At 47.1% G+C, this 18646-nt stretch overlaps 1 pseudogene; it reads right to left on the reverse strand.

The window, feature by feature from the left end:
- Positions 1 to 12672: 12672 nt before the first annotated feature.
- LOC136480607 (ankyrin repeat-containing protein At5g02620-like) lies at positions 12673 to 17407 on the reverse strand (annotated as a pseudogene).
- Between the last annotated feature and the right edge of the window lie 1239 nt (positions 17408 to 18646).

Consider the following 18646-nt stretch of genomic DNA (forward strand, 5'->3'; position numbering starts at 1 on the left):
CTCCCCACCGGTAGTTTATATCTCTTTTTCACCGCTTGATGGACATGTGATACACTGTGATCAACTATCGACTTGTTTTGATGGATATTAGACCTATTATGCTTGTGATGTCATGTATGTGAGATATTGTGTGATCGACATGTGATATATATGTGGTATTGCCTTAGTGATGAGATGGATGTGATATATATGTGCTATATTGTGTTTGTGATGTCACAGATGTTATATATATCTCTTATATGCTGTGTTTGTGAATATAGAATAAAAAAATTAGCCTCTTTGCCGAGTGCCCCGACCCTGGCACTCGGCAAAGAAATTACGAAAAAAATTAAAAAATTTTTGCCGAGCACCGACCTGGCAGGGCACTCGGCAAAGAAATTATTAAAAAAATAAAAAAATCTTTGCCGAGTGCCTCCCTGGTAGGGCACTGAAAGGATCAAGATGCCTAAGAGGGGGGGGGGGGGTGAATTGGGCTAATTCTAAATTTTCTTGCAATAATTAAATCCTACGGTTAACCTAATTAACCCCTTGTGCCTAGAAAAGTGTTTCTATTAATCTAATGCACAACGGACTTGCAACCTATGTTCCAAACTTACTCTAGCATGTCAATTCTATGAATGTAAAGACAAATATTAAATTGCTCAAAGTAAATGCTCAAAGTAAATAGAGAGAGAGGAATGTGGTGATGTTTTGCTAAGGTATCGGAGAGTCGCCACTCCCCACTAGTCCTCGTTGGAGCACCCACGCAAGGGTGTAGCTCCCCCTTGATCCACGTAAGGATCAAGTGCTCTCTACTTGAGTTGGGTCACCCACAAGCTCCGTCGGGTGATCACCAAGCTCCCAATCACCACCAAGCCGTCTAGGTAATGGCGATCACCAAGAGTAATAAGCACGAACTCTCACTTGACCACGCGAAGCCTAATGAGAACGGTGGATGCACACTTTGCTACTCTTGATTCACTAATGAGGCTACTCTCTTGGATTCTCAAATCTCAATCACCTCACTAGGACCTTGCTCTTCTTGGCACTCACAAACATGTTTCTTAGCTATTAGAATGAGCAAAAGTGACTCCACACATGAGTGGAGCTTCTATTTATAAGGCGGCCTAAAAAACGAACCGTTATGAGCTTCTGCGGGGTGACAGGACGCTCCGATCATGTTGACCAAACGCTCTAGTCAGTTCAACCCGCATTCTAGTGTTTAAGTGTTGACCAGACGCTGGCAGGGTCTGATCATCACTGACCGGACACGTCCGGTCGCATTAAACCCTCACTGGATGCTTACTGTACTCGACCGGACGCTAGATCCTCAGGGTCCGATCAGTAGTGACCGAATGTGTCTGGTCGCAGATTTCCTTCTCTAGAACCTTACTGGAGTTGATCGGATGCTGCCTCTCAGCGTTTGGTCACTTGACCACTCTAGCGTCTAGTCACACCGAACGCAGTTTCTTGATCAAATGAACTAACCGGACCCTGCGGCCAGCGTCTGGTCGCACTGGAGCCAGCGTTCGGTCAGCATTTGACCATCCATTCACTTCCAACTCTCAAACATATGTGAATGAAGTTTGCTCCATAGGATCATAGGGCTGTTGTGGAGCTACCTAGTGCTAGTTTTAACAAGTATGCACCACACCTAACTCACTAGACTCACCTAGGTCAAGCTACCTGTCCATACCCCCCTTAATAGTATGGCCAAAGGAAAAACAAAGTCCTAAACTACTCTAAGTGTCTCTCCAACTCCAATCGACACTTAGAACTAGTCGTCCTTAACCTTGTCGTCCAGCCTTTGAAAACCGAAATGATTTTCATCGTAGGGGCATGACAACCTCGATTGCGCAATCGATCTCCATTACCATGACCTAACTTAATTGCCTTTGCAAAACACACGTTAGTCATAGTAATCTTGTATTGTCATTAATCACCGAAACCCAACAAGGGGCCTAGATGCTTTCAATCCCCCCCTTTTTGTTGATTGATGACAATACCACCTCGAGTATGTGAAAGAGTGAGGTTTTTGTTATGCTTGGTTCATATAAGCTTTTGTCAATAAGAACAAAAGAGTTAGGCAAACTTATATGACCCAAGCTAACACAATGTACTCAAAGGATATGGAATAAGCATGAGTACAAGTAATAAAGCTCATTTGCATCGGAGTATAAATGCGGAAGCAAAGCAAATGAGCATAACACAAGTGATATGACATACCAATGAATACTAAGTAGAGAGCGCACATGTCATGTATCACAATCACATAGATATCACTATCACATAGATATAATAATAAACATGGATGCATAATGTATCACACACATAGAAACTCCAAATGTAATAGATAATAAGCTAATAATAGATAACAAGCTCCCCCTAAATGTCACTCCTCCTGAGTCTACATACTCAACCCCTCTCCCCCTTTGGCGTCAAACACCAAAACCTAAGGGTCGGTCATCGGGGCTGCAGCGGACAAGCTGGGCACTGAGGTACGAGGAGCAAGATGAAACTGGGCGCCATCATCATCTGACCCTGAGCTCTATACTGACTGACCCTACTGACGAGCCTAAAACTGTGCAAAGTTGACAGCTGTCTCCTGAGCCTATCGTGCCTAATCCTACTACATCCGCTCAAGAATAGCAATCAAGACAGGGTCTGTCTATGGTGTAGGTGAAGCTAAGCTAGAACTGTTGGCCTCTGCATCATGTCTGCATGGAGGCAGCTGAGGAATCGGCTGGTAGTCATCATCCAAACTGTCACTAGACTCGGTCCTCTCCTCCTAAGCCTCAAGCTCCTCCTCAGTAGCGGCTATGCCTCTAATAATCTCATCCTACTGAGCTACTGACTTTGGTACATCTAGACAACAGCGAGGCTGAGTAGGAGCCTATGGTGTGCTATGCCTGCTCGGTCTCTGATAATCTCATCCTGCTGAGCTACTGCCTCTGGTACATCTGGACAACAGCGAGACTAGAACACGGGTATGACTAGAGCGGCGTAGCTAGAGTGCCTGCTCGGTCTTCTCGGCCTGCTGGCCCTCCTGAGTCTCCTGAGCTGGCTGAAGCTCTACTGGTGGGGGCTACTGCTATGGCTCCTGCTGGGACTCCCCCTAAGGCTGAGGCTCCTCAATAGCCAGACGACGTCCTGCCATCATGATAGTCCCAGGTGGACCACCATGATGACGCTCAACCTCCTCAACTGCTGCCCTCTGTGCTGGTGTAAGCTACTGATCTACAATGACAACACCACTGCCAGCACCGCCTCTCTCGACATGCTCTGCGGTCTTAGCGACTTCTGCTGCTCTTGCTGTCTCTGCGTCGGGGTACTTGCACTTCTTAGATGTAACCTGCTTCATCGCCTTGCCTTTGGTTCCTGCAGGCAAGCGAGGCGGGGGCCTTCGATCGTCATCTCCTGGACCACCACCAACGTTCTTGGTGCGAGCCATCTGATCTGAAAAGAGAAAAAAATTGCCGCTGATAAGACCAACTGTCCACTGACACTCTCGAGGCTTGGCCTCGATCCGTACTCGCAAGCTTGGCTTCGAGTTGACTGTCAACTGCCACTGACACCTCAACGACACTGACTCACTGCACGATGGAATAGATGGATATACGAGTAAATACGATATATCTAAAAGATGCAAAACCCTATGAGAGCAAGCAATGTAGGTATGAAATAGAAACAACTAGCTTGCTACCTGATGAACCGGTGATCCGATGAAAAGAAAAGGAGCGATGTCATGCGGGGAACCTTCGGAACCAGCTAGGGTTAGGGTGGAGCGGTGAATTGATGGCCCTGGTTGCAATTTAGGTCAATGCAATGAAAATGATCTAGATCAAATGAAGAGGATGCTAGGGCATGGCCTTACCGATGCTGTGAGAGCTTTGCAGTGACTCGACGGCAAGGGAGCATGGCAGACGCATGAGAAGTGGACGATGGTGGATGGCTTGGTGGCGCTCGGTGCTTGGGAGCAGACGACGGCGTACGTGGGCAGCTGGAGATGGTGTGGACGCATGGGCTCGGCTACGATGTCCGTGAGGGCAAGCGTTGGTGCAATGAGCTGGCACAGGGAAGAGTAGGGCGGACGCGGCGGTGGCGGAGGCATGGTGGTGTTGGCATGGGAGGTGCGCGGGAGGCTTGCGGATGCAGCGGTGGTGGAGCTCATCGGTGATTAGGGCTGGCAGCGGCGAAATAGGTCAATAGGTACGGCACACGTGGTTAAATAGATCCCCCAACACGACAAGAAAGGAAACGGATAAAGAGTCCTAAAGCCGCACGAGATCTACTAACCAGACGCTTCGGTGGTAGCGACTGGATGCTACCACCCAGCGTCCGGTCGATTTTAGGGAGGTCCAATTCCTCTAGAATCCCAACCGAACGCGTCCAGTGGTCCATGACCGGATGCAGGTAGGGTCCGGTCAGTTGCCTTCAACGCCATGGAGATCGACCAGACGCTAGAACCCTTCCTAACTGGACACACAAACGCAGAGTCCAGTCACTCCTTCAGCTTCTGTTCACCTCTTGTGAACTGACCGGACGCTGGATTGCAGAGTCCGGTGCAACGTCCGGTCACTCTTTTCTAGCAAATCTTCAATGTTCCTCCACGCTGCATGTTCCCAATCAAGTCCCAACATGAATAAGATCCAAATAAACACCAATTGAGACTGATGTGAGTGACCTCTCTCAAACCCTCAAGTTTTTCAAAATATTTTGCCTTAGGCTATAATTCATTTTAAGAAAATAGGCAATAAGAGGGCAAATGGAACAAAACTACAAAATAACATCCATGCATATGCAATACTTTATAAGTAAATCTAGTTGCTTGTCAAGTTTAATCCAAGGTTAAGCTTCTTCACACGCTTTTTAGCGGTTATCTTAACCATGTTAGACAAGCCCTATATGCATTACCAAAAATCAAACATGTTGTATATTACAATGAATGCAAGGGACAACACAAGCTCAATTTTTAGTGAAGTTACTAAAATCAAGTACATTGAGCTCATTCCGCAATCTACAAAATGTAGCCGCATCTAGCGGTTTAGTGAAGATATCCGCTAATTAATCTTCGGTTCTTACACCTTCTAGTGATATATCATTTTTAGCAACATGATCTCTTAGAAAGTGATGGCGGATATCTATGTGCTTGGTGCGAGAGTGTTGAACTGGATTATTTGCAAGTTTTACCGCACTTTCATTGTCGCACAAAAGAGGTACCTTTTCAAGAACTACACCATAGTCTAGCAAAGTTTGTTTCATGTATAAAATTTGTGCACAACAAGCACCCACGGCAATGTATTCCGCTTCGGCGGTGGACAAAGCCACACTATTTTGTTTCTTGGAGGACCAAGACACAAGTGATCTACCAAGCAAATGGCACCCTCCGGATGTGCTCTTTCTATCAACTTTGCAACCGGCATAATCCGAATCGGAATAGCCAACTAATTCAAATATAGCTCCTTTGGGATACCAAAGGCCAATGCATGGTGTGTGCTTAAGATACCTAAGGATTCTCTTTATGGCAATTAAATGTATTTCCTTAGGATTAGCTTGAAATCTAGCACACATACACACACTAAACATGATGTCGGGCCTAGATGCGGTTAAATATAACAAGCTACCAATCATAGAACGGTAGAGAGTTTGATCAACCGGGTTACCTCCCTCATCTAGGTCGAGATGTCCATTGGTAGGCATTGGTGTCTTGAATGACTTACATTCATCCATCTTAAATCTCTTGAGAAGATCTTTTGTGTATTTCTCTTGAGAGATGAAGATGCCTTCTTTCATTTGCTTGACCTAAAAACTAAAAAAGAATGTAAGCTCACCAATCATGGACATCTCGAACTCCTTCGACATCAGTTCACCAAATTCTTTGCATGAGTCTTCATTTGATGATCCAAAGATGATATCATCAACATATACTTGACAAATAAAGATATGCCCATCAAGCTTCTTGGTGAATAGTGTGGTGTCGACCTTCCCAATGGTGAAGCCCTTCTCAATGAGGAAGTCCCGAAGGCGCTCATACCAAGCTATTGGGGCTTGCTTAAGCCCATATAGTGCCTTGGATAGCCTATAAACATGATTAGGATATCTAGGGTCTTCAAACCCAGGAGGTTGATCAACATAGACTAGTTCATTAATAAAGCGATTTAAAAATGCACTTTTCACATCCATTTGATATAGTTTCATTTCATGATGTGATGCATATGCAAGAAGGATATGGATGGCTTCTAATATTGTAACCGATGCAAAGGTCACTCCAAAATCCAAACCTTCAACTTGAGAGAACCCCTTTGCAACTAGTCTTGCCTTGTTCCTCACAACAACACCTTGATCATCTTGCTTGTTGCGGAATACCCACTTTGTTCCAATGACTCTTGCGCCTTTTGGTCACTCTTCAAGAGTCCAAACTTCATTGCGAGTGAAGTTGTTCAACTCTTCATGCATGGCATTGATCCAATCCAGATCTTTGAGAGCTTCTTCTACCTTGGTAGGCTCATAGCAAGAGACAAAAGAGTGATGAGCAATAAATAAAGTAAGTTTTTTAGATCGAGTCATTACACCCTTTGATGGACTCTCTATGATGAGATCTTGTGGATGATCTTGTAGGAGAGGTGTATTTCTTCTATTGACCACTTGAGGGGGAGGTTGTGGAGCATCAACATCTTGTGCTTGTACCACCATTTGCTCATGGGAGACATGAGTGTCTTCATTTTCTACTCTCCCATCTTTTTCGCCATCTTGTGGTACATTTGATGAAGAGGGTGGATTTATCACTTGTACATCATCTTCATCATCTTTAGGCTTGATGTCTCCAACCGGAATGTTCTTCATAGCCACCCTCAATGGTTCATCACCTACATCATCAAGATTCTCATGTGCTCCTTGGGAGCCGTTAGATTCATCAAATTCCACATCATATGTTTCTTCAACCAAGTCGATGGTATGATTATATACTCTATATGCTTTGGACTTTGATGAGTAACCAACAAGAAAACCAATATCACAATGTCTTTGAAACTTCTCTAGGTGTTGCCGCTTCTTATAGATGTAGCATTTGCAACCAAACACCCTAAAGAAGGAGACATCCGGCTTCTTCCCATTGAGCCACTCATAAGGTGTCTTGCCAAGGAACTTTTGAAGGAATAGGCGGTTTGATGCATAGCATACAGTGTTGATTGCTTCCGCCCATAGAGCTTCGGGGGTGTTGTACTTATCTAGCATTGTCCTTGCAAGAGTGATCAAAGTCCGGTTCTTCCTCTTAACTACACCATTTTGTTGAGGAGTATAAGTTGCGGAGACTTCATGCTTGATCCCAACTTCATCACAATAAGCTTCAATGTTTGTGTTGTCAAATTCTTTTCCATTGTCACTTCTTATCTTCTTGAGCTTCACTTCAAATTTATTTTGAGCTCTCTTGGCAAACTTCTTGAACCAAGATGCAACTTCGGATTTGTCATGAAGGAAGAATACCCATGTATACCTTGAACAGTCATCAACAATCACAAGACAATAGAGATTCCCTCCCAAACTCTTGTATGTTGTAGGTCCAAATAAATCCATGTGTAGGAGTTCTAGCACCCCTGTGGTTGACATGAAAGCTTTGGTTGGATGAGTATTTGCAACTTGCTTGCCAGCTTGACATGCACTACAAAGCTTGTCCTTTTCAAACTTCACATCCTTCAACCCTCTCACCAAATCATTCTTCATAAGCTTCTTAAGTGAATTCATACCAACATGAGCAAGTCTTCTATGCCATAGCCACCCAAGTGTTGTTTTGGTGAATAGGCAAGTCTTTAAATTTGCATCTTCGGAGGTGAAGTCCACTAGATATAAGTTATTGTATCTAAATCCATTGAATATCACTTGATTATCATCTACCTTAGATACAACAACCTCCTTCTCGATGAACAAGCATTGGAAGGCAAGATCACATAATTGTCCAATGGATAGCAAGTTAAAGCTCAATGAAGCAACATAGAGCACATTGGAGATGGAATGATCATTTGATATTGCCACTTTGCCCAATCCTTTAACCTTGCCCTTTGAGTTATCTCCAAATATTATTTTCTCTTGTCCATCTACCTCTTCATGTAGTGAGGTGAACATACGAGGATCACCGGTCATATGTTGAGTACAACCACTATCAATAATCCAATGACTTTCACCGGTCTTGTAGTTCACCTACACACAAGAGATTCAAGCTTTAGGAATCCAAACTTGTTGAGGGCCCTTCACCTTCTCAACAAGTGACTTAGCCACCCAAATCTTCTTAGGCCTATTCTTGTTAGGGGGACCTAAGAACATGACTTTCATCTTTCTACTAGAATCCTTTCTAAGCATGTAGTGAGCATTGAAGGCAAAGGGTCTAGCATGCTTGGGCAAGGGTTGTGGCAGTAGTGTTTGGCACTCATGAGCAAAATAGCCTTCTTATCTACACTCAAAATATCTCTTTGACTTTGGCTTTGATTGTTGTTGTTGAACTTGAGCCTTCTTCTTCTCTACACTTGCCACATATCCAATGCCACTTCTATCCATCTTCATGATGGTGTTCATGAGTAGCTCACTTTGGAGGTGCTTGCCTCTAGCAAACTTGCTCAACCCAATCTTGAGATGCTCTTTCTCCAACTTGAGCTTCTTATTTTCTTCCTTTAGAGCATCATCTTTCTTCTCTTCCTTGAGCTTCTTATTTTCTTCTTTGAGCTTCTCATTCTCAAGGATCAACTCTTTGTCATGATCAAGAGTTTCTAGCACAATACTGTTGTGGCTTTTCATCTCTTCAAGATCTTTCATGAGCTTTTCATTTGTGTTCTTGAGCTTGACATATTCATCATAGTTATTGCACTCAACCACTTGCTTGCCTTTGCCACTAGATCCTTGCTCAATGCGCTCATCAATCAAATCATCACATGATGTAGCTATATCAATCTTAACAACATGGTTAGTAGCATCATGTGGCCCATTTGGTAAAAATTCTTGAGCAACAACAAGGGTATCATGATTGATCTTAAGAGTTGTATACTCATCTTTTAGCTTGTTGTGGCTAGTGATGAGCTCATTGTGCAACCACTCAAGTTTATCATGTTTATCTTTAAGCTCTTTCTTAGAAGATTTGAGCTCCTTGAGTTTGGATGATATAGCATCATTAGTTTCTCTAAGCTCAACATTAGCCTTTTCCAATGTCGCATTTTGCTAAGAGTGAATCATTTTTAGCATCAAGCTTTTCATTTTTAGCTCTACTCTTTCTAATGATCTTAGTATATTTTCTTAGTATTTTGACAAGATCATCATATGAAGGTGAATCATCATCATCGCTATCACTATCATTATCACTATTAGTTACCTTGCGTTCACCCTTGTCCATAAGGCACAGTTGTGTAGAGGATGATGGCGATGGTGGTGGTGAAGATGGAAGATCAATAGCAATGGCGGCCACCATCTCATTGTCACTATCATCATCGGATGATCCACTAGATGAATCAATGTCCGTGAGCCAATCACCGACGATGTAGGCCTTTCTACTCTTCTTCTTCTTGTGGAAGTCCCTCTTTTTGCCATCCCTCTTCTTGTATGGCTTGTTCTTCTTCTTCTCATCTTTATCTTCATTACTTGATTCATCTTTCTTGCCCTTGTTCTTGTTCTTGAACTTGTCTTTCTTGGGCTTGGGGCATTGATGTGCTAGATGACCAAGTTCACCATAGTTGAAGTAATCCATTTTGGAGATTAGCTTTCTTCTAGAGCTTGTGAAGAACTTCTTCTTCTTGCCATCGAACTTGATGCCACTTTTGTTTAGCTTCTTTAGCATCTTGGCGGCTTTCTTCACCATGAGAGCAAGATTTTCATCTTCATCTTCTTCATCACTTGAGCTCTCATACTCAAGTCTTGCTTTGCCCTTGTCTTGGCTAGCTTTGAATGCTAAGTCCTTCTCTTTCTTCTTGGTAGAGGATGAGCCATCTTGTGGCATAATGTGCATGTACATCTCATGAGCATTGATCTTTCTCAAGATTTGTGTCGGGGTAGCGGTGGAAAGATCACCTTGGTGTAGCACGGTCACAATGTGCCCATACTTGTCAATGGGGAGGACACTCAAGATCTTTCTCACAATGTCGGATGGTGACATTTGAGTAAGTTCAAGCCCATTGACTTTCTCTACAAGAACATTCAAACGTGAATATATCTCATTAGCATATTCTTTGGGAAGCATCTCAAATGAATTTAGCTTTTTAATCACAAGATGATAGCGTTCCTCACGCTCACTCTTGGTTCCCTCATGGAGCGCATAAACGTCCGACCATAGTGCATGGGCGTCTTTGTGGTTCCTTACGTGGTTGAACACATCTTTGCAAAGGCCTCTAAAGATGGTGTTTCGAGCCTTTGCATTCCATTTTTCATAATTAACCTCATCGCCTTGTAAGTTAGTAGCATCCCGAGGTTTTAGGAAGCCTTGTGAGGCAGCTCTAAGAATACCAACGTCTAGAGCTTCTAAGTACGCCTCCATGCGGATTTTCCAATATGGAAAGTCATCTCCCTCAAAGATAGGAGGAGGTCCATCCCCGTGAGACATCTTACTTTAAGTGGTTAAGCTTAAAAACGTGAGCACGAGGCTCCGATACTAATTGAAAGGATCAAGATGCCCAAGATGGGGGGGGGGGGGTTGAATTGGGATAATTCTAAATTTTCTTGCAATAATTAAATCCTACGGTTAGCCCAATTAACCCCTTGTGCCTAGAAAAGTGTTTCTATTAATCTAACGCACAAAGGACTTGCAACCTATGTTCCAAACTTACTCTAGCATGGCAATTCTATGAATGTAAAGACAAGTATTGAATTGCTCTAAGTAAATGCTCAAAGTAAATAGAGAGAGGAACGCGTTGATGTTTTACCGAGGTATCGGAGAGTCGCCACTCCCCACTAGTCCTCGTTGGAGCACCCGCACAAGGGTGTAGCTCCCCCTTGATCTTCGCAAGGATCAAATGCTCTCTGGGTTAATTCTTCGACACTCCATCGCGGCGAATCACCCAAAACCGCTCATAACTTGAGTTGGTCACCCACAAGCTCCGCCGGGTGATCACCAAGCTCCCAATCACCACCAAGCCATCTAGGTGATGGCGATCACCAAGAGTAACAAGCATGAACTCTCACTTGACCACGTGAAGCCTAATGAGAATGGTGGATGCACACTTTGCTACTCTTGCTTCACTAATGAGGCTACTCTCTTGGATTCACGAATCTCAATCACCTCACTAGGACCTTGCTCTTCTTGGCACTCACAAACGTGTTTCTCAGCTGTTGGAATGAGCAAAAGTGACTCCACACACGAGTGGAGCTTCTATTTATAAGGCAGCCTAAAAAACGAACCATTATGAGCTTCTGCGGGGTGACCGGACGCTCCGGTCATGTTGACCGGATGCTCCGGTCAGTTCAACCCACATTCCAGTGTTTAAGTGTTGACCGGACGCTGGCAGGGTCCGATCATCACTGACCGGACGCGTCCGGTCGCATTAAACCCTCACTGGATGCTTATTGTACTCGACCGGACGCTGGATCCTTAGGGTCCGGTCAGTAGTGACCGGACGCGTCCGGTCGCAGATTTCCTTCTCTAGAACCTTACTGGAGTCGACCGGACGCTGCCTCTTAGTGTCCGGTCACTTGACCACTCCAGCGTCCGGTCGCACCGAACGTAGTCTCTTGATCAAATGAACTGACCGGACCCTGCAGCCAGCGTCCGGTCGCACCGGAGCCAGCGTCCGGTCAGCATTTGACCCTCCATTCACTTCCAACTCTCGAACATATGTGAATGAAGTTTGCTCCATAGGATCATAGGGCTGTTGTGGAGCTACCTAGTGCTAATTTTAATAAGTGTGCACCACACCTAACTCACTAGACTCACCTAGGTCAAGCTACCCGTCCATACCCCCCTTAATAGTACGGCCAAAGGAAAAACAAAGTCCTAAACTACTCTAAGTGTCTCTACAACTCCAATTGACACTTAAAACTAGTCGTCCTTAACCTTGTCGTCCATCCTTTGAAAACCAAAACGATTTTCATCGTAGGGGCATGACAACCTCATTTGCCCAATCGATCTCTATTACCCTGACCTTACTTAATTGCCTCTGCAAAACACACGTTAGTCATAGTAATCTTATATTGTCATTAATCACTGAAACCCAACAAGGGGCCGAGATGCTTTCAGGCACTCGGCAAAGAAATTTTGAAAAAAAAATTAAAAAATCTTGGCCGAGCGCCTCTGACATGACACTCGGCAAAGCATGTACTAACGCAACCAGCGCCGTGACGGTCACTTTTCTTTGCCGAGTGCCCGATAAAAGGCGCTTGGCAAAGAATTCTTTGCGGACGGATTTTTTACCGGAGGCTCTTTGCCGAGGACAAAGTAGCTTTTGCCAAGTGCATTAGGCACTCGGCAAAGCGCCTGAATCCAGTAGTGTCTAAACCCAGGTTGCTAAACCACTATCAGCTTCTTAGAATCTATAATCTTCAAGTTGCTTTCGATAATCGCATGCAGCTAAAATAAACAGGATCTAAGTGAAGGCTACGTACAGTACCAGCATGAAATCCAAATACAAGACGGAGGCTTATTATTCCAACTAGTTTCTCACGAGATATATTACGGTAACATATAAATCTATATAGAACTCAATGGCAACAACATTTGACATAAATATACGTAAAGGGAAACATCAATCGTACGTTTTACAAACATTCAATCCCATATAATAGAGTATGGATGATCATTTATCTTCAGTAGATCCTAATACCTATATTTTGTATCGTGTACACGTGGTGAGATTACCATCTCATCAAGCATCAAATACCCGAAGATGACGAGGTAGGGCACGCAGAGATAGCCGACGTTGGCGAGGAAACCCAACACTAATCTCGCCGCCTGCAGTCTAACTCTTCGTCTTCTGAGGATGGCCTCGGTGTCGTGGTAGCTCGCCACCAGGAACCAGAAGCCGTCGAGCATCACGAGCGACGTCATGGCGACTGACGCGATGGTGGTGCCGCGCTCCACCCTGACGAGCAGCAGGTACAGAGAGAAGGCGAAGGCCAGGCAGAAGCTCCGAGCGGCGCTGAGCAGCAGCACCAGGGCCAGGGACACCAGCGTGATCCGCCGCTGTATGTCGACGGCGGCGACCCCGCAGTAGACGAGGGTGAAGGTGGCGAGCGTGGAGCAGATGAACGCCAGCGTGTTGGAGATGACGAACCCGTCGAAGGCGTAGGACCCGGCGAGCACCGGCGTCCCAGCCGGCGGTGGCGCGGCGGTGCCCGGCGGCGCTGCAGCGTCCTCGAGGGTCGTGAAGCCCCCGGGCATGGTGAAGACCGCCGCGAACGTCACGGTCGCCACGAGCACGGAGCCGATGCCCACGATCTGCGCGAACTCCGTTATCTTCTTCGACTCTTCCTTCTCCTGTTCCTGGGTGAGACGCTGATCGTACTCGCTGATCCGATCGCGGCGACGGTCGGCGGTCAGAGCACTTGCGGAGGTTAGCATGCCAAGGATCCTACGAGGTGCAGTCTGCAAGAACCCACAAATAACACAACCATATCATATTTTGATTTTGAATTCTGCACGTATGATTCTAACTATACGACATACATAGGTGATAAAGTTTTTAGAAATTTTTAAAATGTGGAGTTATATATACGGAGACTGAGAGAGACCAGTCCGAAGTAAAATCCAGCTTGAACTTTGCCCTGGGCAAGATCCAGGGGAGTCTTGCCGTCCTTGTTCTGCAAGTTTATGTGAGCCTCGGGGTTCCTGATGAGCCATCTGAATATTTTCAGCTCCCCAGCCATGACAGCCAGGTGCAGGGCGGTGTTGCCGTCCTTGTCCTGCGCGTTCAGCACCGCCGACCTCCAGGACCCCCCGTACCTGGACATGAACACCACGACGTCGAGCCTCTTCCTCTCCACGGCGACGTGGAGGAAGGTCCGGCCGCCGGCGTCGCGCAGCCCGGCGCAGCCGGGGGTACCTGGTGAGCAGGACAATGATGGACGCCATGCTGCCCGCCGACGCGGCGACGTGCACCGGGAACGACCCGCCGGCGGCGTCCGGCTGGAACGCCGAGGCCGGGTCGGCCCTGAGCAGCTGGGCGAGGGGAAGGTCCAGGCTGTTGTAGTATGCGGTCAGCCACCGGAAGGGCAGTCGTAGCAAGACGGAGCCCAAGGAGAAGCCCTCGAACTGGCGCGCGGTGAAGACGAAGAATGTGAACGCCAGGGAAGGGTCCAGCGCCGATGCGGCGCAGTGCATTGGTGTTCTCCCTTCGATGTCTCGTTGCTTGAGCAGCGCCCTGTTCCACTGCAGCAGCAACCTTGTCATTTCTGCGGTTGCAAGAAATTGTGTTAGCTGGTACCTGTATGATCAAATGACGTATGTATATGAACCTATGATGAAAGGGATATGAAAAAAGATACTAACAATTCTAGCCATGTATTTAGTGTTACATCTAACCGTTGTGGCCCGTTTGGTGCACGGCCTGGTTGACACGTCGACGCGGAGCTGCAGAGGAGCGCGTCGTCCGGGTGTGTGCGTGGGTAATTTAGAAATGTTTTCTTTCCTAGAAAATAGGATCATGGGATAGCATGATTCCACTATATAAGCGATTGTAATCTTTAAATAGAGATCAATATATCAGAGAAAATGTAACCCGGTCAGGGCTACGCCAAAAAACTACCGTGTGTTCCACTCTTCGCATGAGTTTATCGTGTTCTAGGCTTTAGCCACCATATTGTGCGTGTTTGATCCAGCGTTTGGGCCAACATTTAGCACAGATCATATGCTAGTTTAATTAATAAATACAGTATGAAAGAAGAGTCCTTCATTCACCTGTATCTTGGAGAGCAGCAGCATGCAAGGCATTTTGTCTATTGGGGCCGGAGTAGGACAGCTCGTCGTCGGCATCGTGCAGCTTTGCAGCAATCGTGTGGTGGCTGAGCGAGCAGGCGAGGTACAGCGGCGAGGTGCCATCTTTGGCGACCACACGGGCGAGCTCCTTGTCCTTGTTCACCAGCAGCTGGACCATGTCCCTGTCGCCGAAGCGGACAGCCTCGTGCAAGGCCGTCTCCCCGCGCGCGTTCTGCATCCTCAGCAAATCCCTCACCTTCTCACGGCCGCCGCCGCCGTGTTCCTCGTCGCCCTCGGCGGCGAGCTCGATGAGGGGCGACCATCCGGGCAAACATATGTGGCGGTGTAGGCATCCCTATCAACTCGCTAAAAGATGCTCCAAGACTCCTAGAGACTGACGTGTTAGGCACAAATAGCGAGGGTGACTGATCCGGTGTGAAGCCCGTCTAAAGTGGTGTGAACTGCAGGGCTACCACTGGCGAGGATAACCACTAGGACACCTGTACTATGGGGAGAAGCAAACGGAGCTAGAGGCTGTCCCTGACTCTGAAGCTCACTGGGCTATACTGCTAGAGTCATCATAGTGGTAGTAGGCTGACCAATCTAGGGCGAAAGCTGTGGCTGTGGGGCCCCAATGGCTGTCACTACATGCTGCATGAATCCCAAAAGCTACTGCTGCATGAGTAACTGCTACTGATGCATCTGCTGTTGCTGCTGCTGGAGGACCTGCTGCTGTCACTAAAACTCGTCCTAACGAGCCTGAAACTTTGCAAAGTTGGCAGCGGTCTCCTGAGCCTATCTAGCCTAATCCTGTTGCATCCGCTCAAGGATAGCAATCAAAGCGGGGTCCGTCTGTGGTGCAGGTGGAGTAGAGCTGGAACTATCGGCCTCTGCATCATGTACGTGGAGGCATCTGAGGAATAGGCAAGTAGTCGTCATCCGAACTATCACTAGACTCGCTCACCTCCTGCTGAGCCTCAAGCTGCTCCTCCTCTATAGCTGCTATGCCTCTAATGATCTCGTCCTACTGAGCTACAGACTCTGGTATATCTAGACGACGACGAGGCTAACTGGGGGCCTTTGGCGTGCTATGCCTAATCCTCTGTGCCATGTTATAAGTAGGAAACGGTGGTGGTACTCTGTACTCTGCAACCATCTCTGGTGACCTGACTGTCACTGCCTTGTGGATAATGAAAGTGATCTAGTGAGCATAGGGTAGCTGCCTACGACCCTTGAAACCCTTAGCTATCGTGTCCTCCATCTCAGACAGCAGAAGATCCCAAACATCAAACACTGTCTGCTGTATCAGGGCGTTGAGAAGCCATAGCTAGATACGTGTCAGGCCCTCCCTGTATCCCATCCTAGGAAGCAGTGTCCTCCTCATAATAGCCTCTAGAACTCAAGCAGTCGGAGTAAGATCACTGGGGTTCCTGCGTGAGCCCTCGCCAAAAGGCTCCTTAAAGCAGTGTCGCACAAGATCTGTAGTGGGCACCAAACCACCATGAGGATGCCTAGGAGGCTCTGTCTGTCCATAATAGACCTCATGTAACCTGATGGGCTACTCCTATAGCCTCAGTATCTCCTTGACCCTCTGACTTGTCAGTCTATAATCTCTGCCTCGGAATGCAAAGTGAATAAAGTTATGGTGCGGGTCAATAAAGAGAGAAGCATAGAACTGATGAACCCACGATGGAACATATAGTCCTATCCGTCCAATCAAATCAGTCAACTCTAACAGATATGCAAGGTGGGGGCAAATATGCTCTCCAGCTGCTGCTGCTATAGCCTCAATGCTGTAGACTCTCTGAGATCTAAAGACTGCTCCACTGTTTAGATATGCATTGTAGAAATCTTTCTAGAGCGGTGTGTAGAAATCCTCAGATGCTCTTCATCCCTCCTCGGAGGAAACCATACATCAAACTCTATAAACCTTAGCTGCTGAACCTGCTTGGCCGTGGCAGCCCTCAAGTCAAGGTGGGTCTCTGGAGGCGGACCCTATGGTCTAGGCGGTGGACGCGATCCTCTCCGCTGTGTCGGCGGCCTCGTGAGACTAGAACACGGGTATGACCAGTGGTGAAGCTGTGGCTGGGGTGCCTGCTCGGTCTCCTCGGCCTCCTTAGCCTGCTGGCCCTCCTGAGTCTCCTCTGTCGGCTCTCTCTCCTATGTCTCCTGAGCTGGCTGAGGCTCTTGAGTCTACTGTGGCACCTGCTATGACTCCCCATAGGCTGACTCTCATCAATAGCAAGACGCCTTCCTACAACTGTGATAGTCCCAGGTGCACCACCATGAAGACGCTCAACTAGCTCGATTCTAGCCCTTGCTTTTGGTGAAAGCGGCTAATCTGTAATGACTACTCCACTGTGGGCACCTCCTCTCTTGGCATGCTCTACGACCTCAGCACTGTAGCTGCTCCGGCTATCTCACATCAGGGTACTTGTGCTTCTTTAATGCAACCTTCTTCGTTGCCTTGCCTTTAGGACCTGTAGGCAGGCAAGACGGAGGCCTCTGATCATCATCTCCTGGACCACCACCAACATTCTTGGTGCGAGCCATCTGATCTGACTAGAACCACTCCGCTGACAAGATCAACTGTCCACTGACACTTTCGAGGCTTGGCCTCGATCCGTACTCATGAGCTGGGCTTTGAGTTAACTAACAACAGCACCTGTCACCTCAACGACACCGACTCGCTGCACGATGGAATAGATAGATGTACAAATAAGTACGATATTTCTAATAGATGCGAAACCATAAGAGAGCAAGCAATTTTGATGCGAAATATAAGCAACTGGCTTGCTACCTGACGAACTGGCGATCCGAGAAGAAGAGAAGCGACCCGCGGGGAACCACTGACTCGGCTAGGGTTAGGGTTTCGACTCGACAAAGATCGGCAATGCAAGTGGTGAATCGATGGTTGAGAGGATGAAGAACCTGAGCTCGACGACTAGGGCAAGTGCAATGTCAATGCTGCTGTGGTGGAGCTTGGCTGCACGGCTAGAGCTAGGACTAGGGTGCTTGGCGGCGCTGGAGAGGTTTGAGCAGCGGGCACGGCGATGGCTCTGGACAGGGCGCTGTGGGGAGCATGGCGTGGCAGCGCGAGGAGTGGAGGCGCGAGGGTGTGCTAGCACGGGGCGAGTGCGGCGTGATGATGCTCGGGCGCGGTGGTGTGAGGAGCTCGGCATGGGCTATCGCGGCTATGGCAGCTAGGGTAGAGGCAAACACAGTGGCATAGCAAAGGGCTCGGGCATTGATGTCGGCGCAAGCAAAAACAAATTAGGCCAGACCACCAGCGATTTAGATTAAATAGGGTGGCCCCACGAGTCAGAAAAGGAAACAAAGAAGAGTTTTGAAAGTGCACAAAATCTACGGACCGGACGCTACCACCTAGCGTCTAATCGATTCCAGAGAGGTCCAATTCCTCTAGAATCACGACCGAACGCGTTCGATGGACACCGACCGGACGCAGCCAGAGTCCAGTCAACTTAACCTTCGTCTTCATCACACGACCATACACTGAGACGTCTTCTAACTTGATGCTGAAAGACTGAGTTCGGTCACTCCTTCGCACCGAGTTCATGTCCTAGGAACTGACTGGACACTGGACTGTAGAGTCCGGTGTAGCGTCCGATCACTCTTTCCAGTAAATCTTCAATGTTCCTTCGTGCTGCCTGTTCCCAATCAAGTTCCAACCCAAATAAGATCCAAATAAACACCAATTGGGACTGATGTGAGTGACCTCTCTCAAACCCTCAAGTTTTTCAAAATATTTTGCCTTAGGCTACAATTCTTTTA

This window comes from Miscanthus floridulus, chromosome 9, assembly GCF_019320115.1.
Source record: "Miscanthus floridulus cultivar M001 chromosome 9, ASM1932011v1, whole genome shotgun sequence".
Taxonomy (NCBI): domain Eukaryota; kingdom Viridiplantae; phylum Streptophyta; class Magnoliopsida; order Poales; family Poaceae; genus Miscanthus; species Miscanthus floridulus.